The following is a 12,614-nucleotide window of genomic DNA, read 5'->3' as shown; positions in this document are numbered from 1 at the left end:
GTGTCCGGATTAAAAAACCCGGTTTCGCGGCAGAGAGCATAAAACGCTCACTGCTGCTCATGGCCGAACAGCTTTCTCACCCATTCAAATAAATGGGTGAGACTCCTGCAGGTTTCTGTCTCCTGCTCTGTTTTATGCAGGAAACGGAAACCTGCAGTACGGAGAGCAGAACGAGCCCTTACATACTGACACCTTTTTATGCTGATAGCAAACGTTCTCCATCCCCTAGAGGACAGATAAAGGGATTAAAAGTAGCAATTGTCAACAGAGTAGAGATAAGGAGGACATAAGGACATTATATCTCATTATCTCTACTCTGCTGACAATTGCTACTTTTAATCCCCTTATCTGTCCTCTAGGGGATGGAGAACGTTTGCCATCAGCATAAAAAGGTGTCAGTATACAATCAGTATGTGCATCAGTCCGTTTTGAATTGTCAAACTGAATTCAACCAGACGGATGGCATACTGATGTGTGAACATACCCTAAGGCTTCTCAGACTGCCATGTTTGGGCCGGGAAACCTGTCCCCATGTTGGCATCATTTCCTGACTGACGCTAGGTTCACACCTGCGTTCAGCTGTCCGTTCTGTGGTTTCCGTCTTCTGCATGCGAGAAGACGGAAAGCACAGACCGGGTCCAGCCATGAGCGGCGGTGAGCGTTTTATGCTCTCCGCCGCGAATCAGTTTTTTTTAATCCGGACACAGAGTACTGCATGTCTGACTGTGTCCGGATTATAAAACCCGGTTTTGCAGCGGAGAGCATAAAACGCTCACGGCCAGACATCTTTCTCACCCATTCAAATGAATGGGTGACAGACTCCTGCAGGTTTCCATCTCCTGCTCTGTTTTATGCAGGAAACGGAAACCTGAAGTACGGAGTGCCGGCGCAGAGGTGAATGAGCCCTCAACTGTACTGAACCCATAGCTTCATAGATCTCTGTAAGGCTGCTTTCACATGAACTATGATCCCTTTCTATTAAAAAACAAAACAAAAAACAAACAAACAAAAAAAACTTAATTTGTGTGCCATATTCAGCAGCAACGCCAGGTCCCTCCCCCACAGTTCTCCTGAAGCATGCAGGATTAACATACATGATACAATACCTGCCTAGATCTTGTGAGATTTCATGATTTCGTCCATGTCCGCCTGCCAGTTCAGGGCTCTCACAAACTTCCTGGTGACCGCACAAAGTTCACCCAGCTCTACCACATCTGTGTTCTTTAATGGATAATCCTTAAATGGGCCCACAGCATCCCGGTTGATCAGAAGCCGTGGAACATTTGGGCGCAAATCATTTAAAATACTGGCAAAGGGTTCAATCTGAGGAATTAACACAGCATGATTTAACGTTAAAAAAATTAAAATATGGGCCAAGTTTCTTGGTTCAAACTCCTTGAATAATAGAGATTTATGACACTAGGAGTCCCAGATACCCATGGCTTCAATATAGTGCAGAGTACAGCTACAAGGAGGCAGGAGCTCAGCATCTCAGAACATGGATTCAAGAAGTCCCATCTGACCGACCATTTTTTGGACTAGGAAATCAGGCTGATGTATAGACTAGGATCTTAAAAAGATCCATTTCTGATACCAACCTACTGATCTGTGGACACCATTATCGGCAACGAGAAGAGCTTCTAGTCTAGTGTGAAGTGAGGTTGGACTATAAGGAGTCTAGAGTGACCCCAAAAGTCCATGACAGGTTCAATTTAAAGAGTACTTGTCACCATAACTTACTCACCTAGGGGTGCGGATTTGTATGACAGTTGTCTAAAGTCTAAACTACCTATAGGTTCGTACAACCATTTGGGACACCAAGCCACCAATCACTATCTATAGCCACAATAAGTCTGCGCAGTTCTTTACTGAAGCTTAGTACATCTTGGCTTCACCATTCTTGCTCCTGACCTCAGGTGCACGCACAGGGATGCAGAGCTGAGCTTTCTCTCACTCAATGAAGCGAGCAGCACAAGTGTTGGGAGCACCAAAGAAGAGTCTGATCATGCTCGATAAGAATAGAGGCATTTCTTGTTGAAACCAGGGACTGCATTAGAATAGAGTTATTTAAGCAACCAAGCTACCCTGTACATAAACTAGGGGTGTGGCTTAGTGTCCCTAAAGTTTATGATCGGTCCCCTTTCAAGAGAATCCTTCATGTCCTCAATGTGTGGTATTATATACTGCTAGAAAACCAACAGAGCACTGAATTCAGCACAATGTCAGCTTTCTCGTATGTGCCCTCAGAGCTAGAGATTGGTGCCGTTAATCTCAGCACCGATCTCACCACATGCCGTTACCCTGATCTAGTAAAAGCCATTTACATGACGTTTAAGGACCTTTCACCACCTCCATCTCTTTGCATCCTTCAATAGGTGCCTCCACCAATTTGGGTACAGTTGGCGCTTTCTCTCTAGCCTTCACCATTCCTAAGCAACCGCTTCAGCACAGTTACGCATTCTATTGTCAGGTGGGTGGTCCCTGTCCTTCTGCTCCAGCTCAGGACCCTCACCTGACAGAAGAGCATAATCTCACCAATACAAGAAATTACTCAGGAATGGTGGGGCTAGAGAAAAATTTCCAGCTGTGATGCAATCTGTAGATCAGCACCTACTGAATGTAAAGATTTGGGCCTGTAGGAGGTGGTGAAAGGTCCTCTTTAAGAGTATGCTTGTCGTTATTTAACTTGACATACCAGTTCAATACATAGGACAGATCCATAGGTTTTATGAATAGGAGCAAATATTGTGGGAATTACCTTTAATGATGTCCCCATTACAATGAGTAGATCGGCCCTGGGAAAATCTTTGGAAAAGCGATAAAAACATTTTGGAAGGTCTTCGCCGAAGAAAACAATATCCGGCTTCACCACTCCATAGCAGACATTACAACGAGGGGTAATGCCAGTCATAATGAGATCCTTTTAAGGAAAAAAAAAGTTTTAGTGTCATAAGATACAAGGCATGAAAAACCTTTAAAATGAAAATTTTCACCACCTCCATGTCCTTCAATACATGACAGCTTGAACAAGGAATATAAAATCCCAGGTACGTTCACCTGCAGTACACCCAATGTAGTGTATTTAATAATATGCACCAAATGTTCCACTGATAATCTGTATGTTGGAGAGACCGGACAGCAACTTAGAATGCGTATGAACTCACATCGCCATACAATTAAAGAACGAAGAATGGACCTTCCCGTATCAAAACATTTCTGCAATGAGGATCATAATATCACTGATCACATGAAAATTTTGGTTTTGAGAGGGAATTTCAGATCAAAGAAAACGACGCATTCATTACTGTAAATTCATGACCCTGCTTCAGACACTGGAGTGTGGATTGAATTTGTCACAGAGTTTCATGTCTCTTTACAGGAATGTGTGAACTGATAAGGACCTGTAAGTGTTTACATTGTCTCTACCAATTACTAACAAACCCCCCCCCTCCTGGAATTCAAACCCTATGTGCCCTCTCTGTATATAAATATGCATCCTTCAGAAATGTTTTAAATTTACTTCGATAAAGGACCCATGAGGTTCCGAAACGTCAGTAATGTGTCATCATTATGAGTTAGCCATTAAAAAGTTAACTACTGAAGACTATCAAGTTTTTTTGTTTTTTTATATTTCCAACCCACTGGCTAACACGGTACAAGAACGAACTTTCCTCAATCTTAGGGTCAGGCAGACATTCTTCAGAAGGGAGCAGTGATCTATAGAAGGTATCCAGGTTTCCAAAAATATGGCTGCTTTTCTTACGCCATAAACCGTGCCACAGCTTTAAATGGGTTATGTGTGGTATTGTAGCTTCATTCTATTGGAGTACGTGGAGCGGAGGAGAAGGTTCACACAATCTATGGATATGTATGGCACAAATTTTGGAAGAAGGCAGCCATGATTTTCAAATACTGGACTAGAAAAATTAGGAAGAGGAAAGTTCCTCTAGTCATGTCCATACCTGAGTCTTTTTTGCAGGGAAAGGTGTATAACACAGGTGACATGATGCAGAGGAGAAAGTCCCATGAGCTTCAACAAGCTTTTCTGGAGGGATCCCAGCCACTGAAAAGAGGAGAATTTTTGTTTAGAGTTTCAATTTAGCCACTCCATAGAGTTAGATAATATCTGATCAAATTCAGATTTATATCACATTGAACTTCAATATATTTGTCTGTAGTAATCCTTTAAATGGTCACCAACTTTTCAGACAACTTTGTTTCATTTAATAGAGTATGTGATTCTGGCCCAAAACATACTGAACATTAAAAGTGTGCTCTTTAAAACCTTGCTAAAGTTCATGCCACTAAGGGGGTAGGGGGTCTTCTGAATTTGCAGTTCACTCCCTATTACTAAGGAAGTCCTGTCCATTGAGGCATGAAGATAAGTGAAAAGAGTGAGTGAAAGGAGGAGGGCCTGGTCGCTCTACACACAGTGAATGCAGAGGGGAGGGACTGATTTTCCTCATAACCTCTACACAGGTCTGTAAACTGCTTGCTTTATGCAAAAGACTAAACATTATGCACATTAGTCGATCACTATTATATTATAATAGTATTATATTTACCTGTATATTTTGTGTACTGTATGTAAACCCCCAAATGTAAAGCACCATGGAATTAATGGTGCTATATAAACAATTATTATTATTAATAAAACTATGTACTTGTATCGACTTCTGGCTGCTACAGATAGTCATATTCTTTGTCAGTAATCTTAAGCTGCATCATGCCTATATTTGCATTCCCATGTTCCTGGATCTCCTATATTATATTTTTTGCAGCTATTTCTTTGAATAGAAAGACTGGCTACACAAGTCTTAATATATGATGTCCGATCATACAACAGACTCAAAACCCTGCATATATTTCAACTTTTCATAAAAACTCAAGTACCCTTTAAGTTACCTCTAGAGGTGGCTGCAGGCATTTCATATTCAACTGTTTAGATAAGTGAGAGATTTGGAGCTATTGCACTAGTCAAATTTTGAATTATGGTTGGTCTATAAGCTCTTACTTCTCTCTAGTCCATCGATGTTCTGCGTGTAACATCTCAGCAATAAGCCCTTCTCATGCAGAAGCCGCAGAAAATAATGAACAACATTTGGCTTGTATTTTCCTGGGTATAATTCCTTGGCAAGGGCAAAGAAAGGTTTAGGATTGTAGGTAAAATAATCGATGTCAAAGATGGCTTCTGGGTATGGGACCTTGTACTTCTGCAGGTTGTCGTATAGGCCAGAGCCCGGGGTCCTATGACAAAATGAAAGTCAGTATTTCTCAGCTACAAACCTTTTTACTTTCTTTTCTCCCCAGAAATGGTGCCACGCTAGTCCATAAGTTGTGTCTGGTATTGCAGCTCATTTTCACTAAAGTTAATAGGGTTGGACAGGCATGTCACCACTTATGTAAGAAAGCAAACGTTTCTGGACAAGCCATGTCACTAATATAAATAAAATACGGCTTATAAATAACCAATCACTGGCTTAACTATAGGGGTCATGTTTGCAACTAAGCTCAAAAAACAAACAAAACAAACAAAAAAAACCCCATCACCCTCATCACATTAGAGATGGATAAACTTTTGATCTCCTTCCCGTTTTCCTATGACGACTGGCAGTTTGTACATCCTAGGTTTGTTATTCCTAACCTCTGGTGCACTGGATTGAGTATATGTTGACACAGCCCTCCACTGTCAGAAAGGAAAAAAAGTTGACTGCCATGACAATCAGTTGATCAGCAGCATAGACAGTCGTCAAGAAGGGATTCCATGGCACAGAAGGAGACACTTACTACATTACTAAAACGCCATGTTTTGATCAAATCTTCAGAGGCCTGGGCCCAAATAGAAAGGGAAATGCAAATGCTGCTAAACTACAGATGGACTGGGCCTTGGTGTAGAAGCTCAGTCTCCCACATGCCTTCTCAAACCAAACACCTTTAGTTATGCCCCTGTCACCAACTACTGTAACCATCCTACCAATAGTCAAAAAAACCCCTGAAAGTTGGTAGTTGGTTGATCCTACTATCTCTGGATCCAGCATTTACTCACCTAAAGTCAGGTATACCACTTGCTGTACTTATTCCAGCCCCCGCCATGACTATTATCTTCTTGCAAACATTCTTCAAAATCAGGTGAGCAATGTCAGCCAACGCACAACATTCCATCGGTAATGGTGGACTTTGAAGTCGGGGCATTTTCTTGTCCATCGGTGACTTTGTCTTCTGCTTTATTCTAAAAAAAAAAAAAAAAAAAAAAAAAAAAAGGTTAACTTGTATGGACATTGTATAACCTTTGGACAGATTCCAACATTTACTACAATGGAGGACCTCCTGAATTTGGTGTCCCCTCAAAGAACCAGCATGAGACGAGGGGTACTCAAAACATCAAACCATAATTTTTTTATTGAAGTTGTTCACCCTCACCTTGCTTGTTCCTCAGCCACAGAGAGTCTGTTGATGTTCTTTACTAAGAGTTTATCTGGGCCTTGACTTGATGTACTTTTTGATGTTCCACCACATTTTTGTTCCCTGGTCTTCAAGGAACTACTCTTATCTGAAGAACTGCTAGAGGTTTGCTTTTCAGGCTTCTGGTTCCGTTTTTCAAGACAATCTGTGCCCATTTTTGTAGGGGAGAAAGTGTAGGTAACACGCTTCATAGTAGTTAGCTTTGTTCATAAACAGAAAAAAAAAAAAAAAAAATACCCTAAAGTTTAAATTCCCTTTCGCTAGATCACATAAATGTAAACGTGCGTAACACACACCTTAGGCATCCCCATGTCCAAAAAAAAAAGCCTAAACTATTAAAATAAGAACATTTGTCCTATACAGTAAATGCTGTACTACGACACTCTTCCTCCCTCCAAAAAATAAGATATACAGGACTTACATAGAACCATTCATATAAAAGTTACAGGGGTCAGAATTTGGTGATTCAATGAATTTTTTTCTTTCTTCAAAATGTCGAATTTTTTGTAAAGTTATTAAAACATGAAAAAACAAAACTATGAATTTAGCATCAATGATTGTACCAACCTGGACAATAAAGCCAATATAGCATTTTTACCACAGAGTGGAAGCCATAAAAACAAAACCCATAAGAAAATGGCAGAATGAGGTGGAATTGAGGAATAAACGTTTTTTGCTGCTTACCAGTACAATGTACAAAATAATAAGTGGTACCACTTTGAAATACAACCTATCACACAAAAATTAAGTCCTTGTAAGGCTGTGTACACAATGAATTAGAATGATATGGCTTTTGGAATGCAGAGTGTAAATAAAAAAATTTCTGCATCACGTACAAGGCCTGTGTCCCAACCTACAAGTCCTGAATTTTTTAGGTTGCATATTACAGATCACTTATATGACAGTGTGTGGATCTTTGATCTAGTAAAGAGTCCATCTCAAGAAGGTGAGGGTTCCCTCCCCTGGAACCTACAGACCCCATAGCAGATGTGCATGGAAATACTCTGCCATACTTGGACATCTTTTAAGGAAACTGGAATGAATAAGGTCAGCTGCAGTACCAAAAACCACCATGTTCAAAAAGTGGTGCTGTTAGTAGAAATTTTTATTTAGTTTTTTCTAAATTCTCTTCAACTCCTGCTCCAATACCCACCACATATACTAGCAAGAAGAAGTGATAAGTGTGTTTTGTATTCTTAGTGAGGATTTAGCTCGCTATATACTTATCACCGCAGAGGTTTCAGCTGCAATATCTTGAGGATTGTTCTGGGCTTTAAGCTCCTCTATCTGCACCACTGGTTAGGGCCCACTGACCTAGATTTAAGATTCAGGCCAAAGGAAGAAGTTAAAAACTTCTTTTGTGAGAAGAGACTTTTCCTAGTGAAAAGCGGCAAGGTTTTAACATGGTCACCTTTTGACAGAAGTAATGACTGTAATATATCTCATCTCTTCCCCCTTGTGGTGGAGAGAATGGCTATGTTAATAAAGGACACAGCTGTAGATGCTTTATAACCTTGGAGGGGTAGGGGGGATGGAGGCGAGGGAGGAGAAACTGAAGCTAGAAGACGGAAGGGGGTAAGAGGGGTCTTAACTGTGTCAGCAAATACAGCTGGAAAGAGCAAAAAGCTACTGATTAGAACTAAAACCCGTAATGGTGTAGGCGGCGGGGGATTCACGTAGAAACACAGAAAGGGTCTCACCAGTAGAGCCAAAAAACATGGCGGTTTTACAAATATGCCCCAGAACGGCTGGGCCGCAAAAGGCACAAGATTTTCTTAAAATGTGAACATCAGTCTGGAAACTTTGTGAGACTGTGAAGATGGCACCATTCATACTGTAAAGATACAGCAGATTTACCTCATGCAAGGCAAAAAATGAAATCTGTACAGGATAGGAATTGGGGCCACAATAAGGACCTGAAAGGCAGACATTATGGATGTGTGCAGGAGGCCTAGAAGAGCGGCTTGAACAGGTTCCAAGTTTTACAGCATCAGTGGTGCTGGGTTCACACCAGCGTTCGGGTCTCCGTTATCAGGTTTCCATCTTCTGCATGCAGAAGATGGAAACCTGTTATGCAGAGTCTGGCCGTGAGCGCCGGTGAGCGTTTTATGCTCTCTGTGGCAAAACAGTTTTTTTTAAACCGGACACAGAGTACTGCATGTCCGACTGTGTCCGGTTAAAAAAAAAAAAAAAAAAAAAAGTTTTGCTGCGGAGAGCATTAAACGCTCACCGCCGCACATTTTTCACTCCCATTTAAATGAATGGGTTTGAAAGATGCCGGCAGGTTTCCGTCTCCTACCCTGTTTTGTGCAGGAAACGGAAACCTGCATAACGGAGTCTCGGGCGCAGATGTGAACGAGCCCTAAGCCATAGTGGAGTCAATGTAGGGTTGCCTTACAGCACCTATAAGGGGTCTCTTCCCAATATGAGCAGACCAGTACTAGAAATACATTAGACAAGGAGTCTGGTACACATTTTGCATTGGGGCCCCAGGAGCTTCCACCAGCACTCCGTGAGAGGGCCCAACAGTTCAAGTTACACAGCCTTGCCTAACATTATTCCCAAAACGCCTGCAATAGCTGGCCACACCGTAGTCTCAACTCACCTGTTGCCCTCCATACACCTGTATGCTGGGCTTGTCTTGATGTGTGTGGGGGGGGGGGGGTTGCAGGGAAGTTTATGCAGAGAGAGCGCACCATGTAAACCTAGGCCTTATTTAGCACACATGCACACCTGCCCAGTTTAACCAAGCATGCGTATAGAGAGGAATAACCGATGATTGTGACTGTATAGCGTCAGAGTCTACTCAGCAGCTGAAGGGAACACTCAAGTACATGGAGGAATCTAGCATGGTTTGGAAGCGCATTTAAAGGGCATGGGTGCAGGGCATTTTCTAGATTTGCTACACCACTGAGCAATGATGCATTCAATGCAGTAAGAACATATTCACACACGACATGCCTGCCCCCCCACAGATCGGACAAAGGTCCAAGGTCACGGGCTCAACATTGAAGTCAATGGGCCCATTGATGAACAGATTTCATATAGCCATGAATGAGAATCTGCATAGTTGGGGGAATACAACCCAGATCTGTTTCTTCACAAGGCTAAAAATGTAAGTAACGTAGTAGTATGACAGATGTTTTAAATGGCTACGTCCACACCAGGACACTAAGCTTGCCATATACCCATTTACAGTAGGGAAAAGCTAGCCTCGCCTCCCATGACATTACTCTCTAACCATTACAAGAGTCAACAGCACCAAACAAATAAAACAGCAGGACATGTTCACAGCCCCCTCCCAAGGTGTCCTGGCTAGTTTTATCAGCTATGGATGTGTCAGAGGTCAAAGTTTTTAACTAATCACATCCTTGCATAGGCTTTAGAAAGGCTATTCCACACGTACCTTTAGTATGTAGATTGCCTCAGTGGTTTCTGAATAAGTCCGTTTTTATCCATATGCTAATTAGCTTCTAGCCAGCACAGGAAGTTCCCAGCAGCACTCGTCTCTGCTATTATCTCCTATGTATGTGCAAACAGGAAGCTGAGTCATCATCATCAGCCTGTGCTCTATACACTCATAGGAATCAATAGGAAAGAGGGTGCACAATGCATCGTACACCAGTCTAATTAGCATATGAATAATAACTGACTTATTCAGACACCACTGAGACAATCTACATACTAAAGGTAGGTGTGGAATAGACTTTCTAAAGCCTATGCAAGGATGTGTTTAGTTAAAAATGACTTTTTCCAATGATATACGTGTTTGGTGCACAGACTTCCACATATATATCACTATATTAACAGGCATACAAAAACATTTAATGAAGAAAGAAGTACGTATCCACAACCCGGCTTCTAAAATTTAACTTTTAATCCATGGTTTTTTTTAAAAAATATAAGGTGAAAAAAGTAGGAAAAAACATACAAAGTGAAAAAGTATAGAAAGCTAGGTAAAATACGCAACTAACGCGTTTCGGGATGAATAATCCCTTAGTCTTAGCATGAATCCATCCTGTGTGTGAGAGCACAGGATGGATTCATGCTAAGACTAAGGGATTATTCATCCCGAAACGCGTTAGTTGCGTATTTTACCTAGCTTTCTATACTTTTTCACTTTGTATGTTTTTTCCTACTTTTTTCACCTTATATTTTTTAAAAAAAACCATGGATTAAAAGTTAAATTTTAGAAGCCGGGTTGTGGATACGTACTTCTTTCTTCATTACATGTTACCCAGCTCCGTTGAGTCCCGGAGCACGGATCGCACACCCCGAAGTCTTCCCAGGTGTATATGGTGAGTGGCAATTGATTTTTCTATTCTTTTGAAATACAAAAACATTTTTTAAAATTTAAATTCGTAAAAAAAACAGGTCACTAATCGAGTCATATTTTGATTAATATCAGATTTGGTCTTTCTAGAAGTGCCTGCACCCTGACATGACTCTAGAACGTATGATCCACTTATATGACCTGCCAATGGTAAACAGCATGCAGACCGATCCGTCACCCAGAAAGTGAAAAAGACCAACATGGTCACTAGGATATGAGAAAACTATGAGGAGGAACGATCCTGGGGGACATGGCAGAGTGAGCAGTCAGCGCTGTATCCGATTCAGAATGTACAAAAAAGGGACAACAATTTAGACAAATTGACTCAAATTGCTTCAGACTGGTCACCGCAAACAGTAGCCTGGAGTGACGGCGGTACCCTGGCAACCGGCTCGGCTCAAACTTCTGTCTCAATAAATAGACGGTGTCAAAAAGCATGTGGAACAAAACGACAAAAATAAATGAAAAAAATAAAAAGTAATAATTCAAAAGCCAAAAACTTACACATAAAACATGGAATACACAAGACTCAGGAGAATTTGGTGCGTTACATCTGCTACATGGCGGTATTTTGTAATCCTCCGATTAATTGAAGGCTGAATACTCATCCTTAACCAGATGCGGGAGATTAAGTGGATTTAATATGTAGTTATCTGCCTTTAGTCTAAACTGGTCCAGACATAACAAAACCAATTCCTGAATAGGCCAAGTGATACCCATTGCCCGCTAGACGTAAGCTACTTACAGGAATTAACCTAATCTAATTATACAAAGGACTTTCGGTACAGGACCCAAAAGAGGGGGGGGAAAAAAAAAAAAAAAGCCTCTGCAACAATTTTTTTGCAAAAGTTTCGCTACAGGAACAGCACCTCCTTTGCACTTAGGTTGTTTCTGGTATTGCAGCTCACTTACATTTAAGTATGGCAGTTTTTATGAGCAATCCATGGTTGTTTTTTTTCCCCTTTTCCTAGACAACACCTTTAATGAACCACAATATATTATACTGTATATACCGTCATGTTGTAACAAGACTTTCATAGAAAGTACCACACTGCCATCTGCTGGATGGCTGAAATATTACAGATTCTACCATTTCTACCATTGCTTTCACTTGTGGTAAAACAAAAAAAAAAAAAACAAACACACCAACGAGCTAAAACCTTACAAATTTAATTTAAAAAAAGCCATTAACTGCACTACGTTATTTTCCCTGGCCCTTATTCACCTGAGGGTGCTTTTGGCTTTCTGCTTCCATACCTATAGGGAAACCATTGATATTTCTGTAGGTATAATTGACCTGCTGCGATTTCCAAAATAGTGACATTGTGCAAAATCACAGCATGTCCACTGCACGTATTTTTTCCACAGTGTGTGGACGGGATTCACTAGAATCCCATTCATTTCGCAGGAACTGTAAAAAAAAACAAAACAAAAAAAAAACAGTTTTTTTTTTGCTACATGAGGACATCGCTTTAGTCTTCAGCCGCAGGTTAACCTGCCATCTACACAATAATGTGCCCATATTTTGCCAAAGTGAATGTAGCTTAGGGAACTATGAAGGTATGAGGCAATACAGTTTTCCCTATATTTTTCCCTGACGGACACGCATACTGTAGACCCCAGAGTATATAGGGCTGGCAGGGATCATGATTATCTTTAGTCCCATAGACATTGAGTTTTCCTATTAACTCATTCACGGTTTATACTTTTTGTGCAAGCACAGATCATGTTAGTCGCTCAGCAAATGAGCAGCCGCCATATTGAAATACTCAACATCTGCCCTACCATTATGGCAAATATCAGGAAAGGGTTAATAGAG

The 12,614-nt window shown here is 41.0% G+C and overlaps 1 pseudogene; it reads right to left on the bottom strand.

Annotated features, from left to right (window-relative positions):
• Positions 1–1,110: 1,110 nt before the first annotated feature.
• Positions 1,111–6,653, bottom strand: LOC142205038 (NAD-dependent protein deacetylase sirtuin-3-like; annotated as a pseudogene).
• Positions 6,654–12,614: the final 5,961 nt, after the last annotated feature.

The sequence above is a fragment of the Leptodactylus fuscus genome, chromosome 5 (assembly GCF_031893055.1).
Source record: "Leptodactylus fuscus isolate aLepFus1 chromosome 5, aLepFus1.hap2, whole genome shotgun sequence".
In the NCBI taxonomy this organism is placed as follows: domain Eukaryota; kingdom Metazoa; phylum Chordata; class Amphibia; order Anura; family Leptodactylidae; genus Leptodactylus; species Leptodactylus fuscus.
This window is presented reverse-complemented; position numbering and strand designations above follow the sequence as displayed.